Source organism: Propithecus coquereli, unplaced genomic scaffold (assembly GCF_000956105.1).
Source record: "Propithecus coquereli isolate 6110/MARCELLA unplaced genomic scaffold, Pcoq_1.0 Scaffold15, whole genome shotgun sequence".
Taxonomy (NCBI): domain Eukaryota; kingdom Metazoa; phylum Chordata; class Mammalia; order Primates; family Indriidae; genus Propithecus; species Propithecus coquereli.
In genome coordinates, this window is record NW_012139413.1 from 1169806 (window position 1) to 1173167 (window position 3362).

General features: G+C 34.2%; 1 protein-coding gene across 1 annotated transcript in view; it reads right to left on the bottom strand.

Moving 5' to 3' along the window:
* The window catches only part of PDCD10 (programmed cell death 10), a 61311-nt gene that overhangs the window by 18672 nt on the left and 39277 nt on the right, over positions 1–3362 (bottom strand). The gene's annotated exons all lie outside the window — the stretch shown is intronic.

Below are 3362 nucleotides of genomic sequence, written 5' to 3' on the forward strand. Positions count from 1 at the left end.
TTTTTAGCTTTTTATATTAGCTAATATCTCAACTTAAGGATCAAGTAATAACTCATCTTACCAGTATTTTGCAGATTCTTTGCATTTAAATTAACAGAATGCCAGAAAAACAAAACAAAACAAAAACAGAGTTTCTTTTTCAGGTTTTACTGAAGCTATATAATCCACGAACTATTTTCCCACACAATGATTTTCATTTCCTATTTTTGTAGCAAGAATATTTCCTTCACTAGTTCCCAGAACATCATTAATCCTTTTACTACCTTCCGAGCTTGTTTCACTAATGAGTTTGCATTGGTTCTATGTTACTTAAACTCCCTAGGGCACTGAAATCTAGCCATTTCAACTGAGCAGAGTTCCGAGTTTACCAAAGTTAATTTTCAGATTTCAATTTTCCTCAGTAACTTAGTCCTATTTTGTTATTTTTGAAATTCCGTAATCATATTTGAAGTTTGCTTCCTTTAGAATGCCTGCCAATTTTAATCAGTATGCTGATGATTTCCTTTCTGTTTTGCTCTGATACTAAACAGCAAATAGAAACAATTTATGATCTTAATCAGATGGCAATACTTTTGTTTTCTTGTGTGTCAGACTTAACCCATGCTTCTTCAATTCCTCTATCACTGAAGATCCAGTTTTCTTCTGTTCCTATTGCTCTTTCCATTACAACATCTTGTTTCCCATTAGATCTCAAGTATCAAAAACTGAAAGGTTGTGGAATAAAATGAGAAAAGAAAATACACACATTTATCTCAATCCTGAGATCATTTTAACTGCTGTCAAAAGCTATTCAGGAAAATCATTTTGATAGATGATTAGTAACAATAAAGTGTGTCTGACTAGATTTCATTCTTTCACAGTCTATTTTGACTTTTCCTTCCATGGATGTATTCAAGATAGAATCTATTTTTAAAAAAGGAGTTGCCTTTAAAAGAAAAGTTGTCCAAATATGGCTTAAGATGTGACTTAGAGTATTAATTTGGTGAAGTGCCACAAAATTACACACAAGGTACTATTTGGTAATAGTGGTTTACCTTCCTTCTCTAAGTAGCACTTAACTTATCTACATAATCAATTATCTTAGGGGACAGGGGTGCATTCTCTCTATGTGCTTGCAAGGAATGCCAGCAGAAAAACATCTCTGATTAATTTATAGAAAGGTACTGAAAGAATGAAGTGCAGAAAATCTGAGAACAAAGTTTCAACAACCAGTTGGTCTGGGGCCCCCAAATGCCTAAGCTAAAGCATTACAAAAGTCTCACAGAGGTCCCTTTCTCAATTCACAACGCCCAAAAGATATACTTAACAATGCTGTTTAAGTAATTAGGTCCAAATAACTTAATAAGTACTGTGTCCTAACAACTTAGCCTTAAAAATACACATACATAAAATGAAAGAAAAATATTTTATTTCATTCTTAAATAACCATGACTACTTATTAGTGGGATATACGACGTCTCTACTGGGTATTGCACAATTTCTCAAACATTAGATTGAACCCTGCCACTGTCATTTCCTCTTGCACATTGATTTTCTTGTGGTACTTCCTTCTTATCATAGCAGAAGCTAAAAGTCCAGCTTCACAAAGACATGACATCACTGAAAGGAACGTAGCCCAATCTAATATGTTGAAATTGTAATCTAGCTTAGGAGTTCATGCAGTATCAAATAGATGTTGAGTATCACTCAAATTTTTGTATTCACTCAAATTTTTAAACTATTTCATGACATCCCTCTGAGTTTGCTATGGGTTCCCAGGGTGCCTAGGCACACTGTCTGGGAATAGCAGTCTTAGTATCTTCTGGCTAAAGTCCTGGTTAAGCTATTTACTTCTTACTTTAAATGCTTAAATTTACCCAAAGCCTCAGATTGACAATACAAATAGATCTGCTCTTAAACCAGAGACTCTGTAACTATCTACACCTCGAGGTTTTCCCTTGGAATACAACCTTGAACTTGGTGGATGTCCAATCGTTGAAAAGAATCCAGCTGAGATAGAAAAATATCCCAAAGGGCAATACCATACATTCTCAACCTGGGAGATAGGACAACCTATCAGAACCTCTCATAGGGAATAAGGGTACAGGAAATCAAGAAGAATACAGTTGACCCTTGAACAACACGGGGTTTGAACTGTGTGAGTACACTTATATGCAGGTTTTTTAATACAAAAATATTGAAAAAAATTTTGGAGATCTGTGACAATTTGAAAAAACTTGCAGACAAAGCTCACAGACTAAAAATATCAAAAACATTAAGAAAAAGTTAGATATATGTCATGAATGCATAAAATATATGTAGATACTAGTCAATTTTATCATTTACTACCATAAAATATACACGAACCTATTATAAAAAGTTAAAATTTATCAAAACACAAACACTTATAGAATGTATATGGTACCACTTGCAGTAGAAATATAAACATAAAGAAAGATGCAATATTAAATCATAACTGCATAAAATTAGGCATAGTACATACTGTATATGTAAAGTTGCTATTACAGTGAGCTCAAGTGTTACCAGTATACACTTAAAATGTCGTGTGACTTTAATCATCACCACATGATGATCAGTTCATCTCTCCAGTACAAATTAATCTCTCACAGTTCTCACATATATTTCATCATGTTTAGCGTAATACTGTAAACCTTGAATAACACCATGGAACCCGTATAAAATGCCACTAGTGATGCAGGAAGTGCTCCCAAGAAACAGAGAAAAGTCATGACATTACAAGAAAAAGCTGGATTGTTTGTTATGTTCCACAGATCAAAGTCTGCAGCTGCAATTGCCCTCCATTTCAAGATAAATGAATCCAGTGAAAGGACAATTACAAAAATAGAAAAGGAAATTTATGAAGCTGCCACTGCAGCCACACGAGCAGACACAAAAACCTTGTACATTATACAAAATAACTTTTTGTCTAATATTGAAAATATAGCTTTTACTTGGGTGCTGGACTGCTGAGAAAGGAATACCTGTAGACCCTAATATGATTTGAGAAAAAGTGAAGTAATTATATGGCAACTTAAATCAAAAGGAAGATGAACGATCTAAAGCTGGAGAATTTTTTGCCGGCAAAGGATGGTTTGATAATTTTACAAAGAGGTTTAGCTTAAAAATTATCAAGATAACAGAAGTAGCTTCTGCTGACCAAGAGGCAGTAGACAAGTCCCCAGATGCCATGAAGAAAATCATTGAGAAGAAAGGATATCTGAACAGGTTTTTAATGCAGATAGAAGTACTCTTATCTGAAAAGGGGGGAAAAAAGCCACAAAGGACATTTATTAGGAATAAAGAGAAGTGAGCAGCAGGATTTAAGGCAGGCAGGGACAGGCTAACTAAATTGTTTTACACAA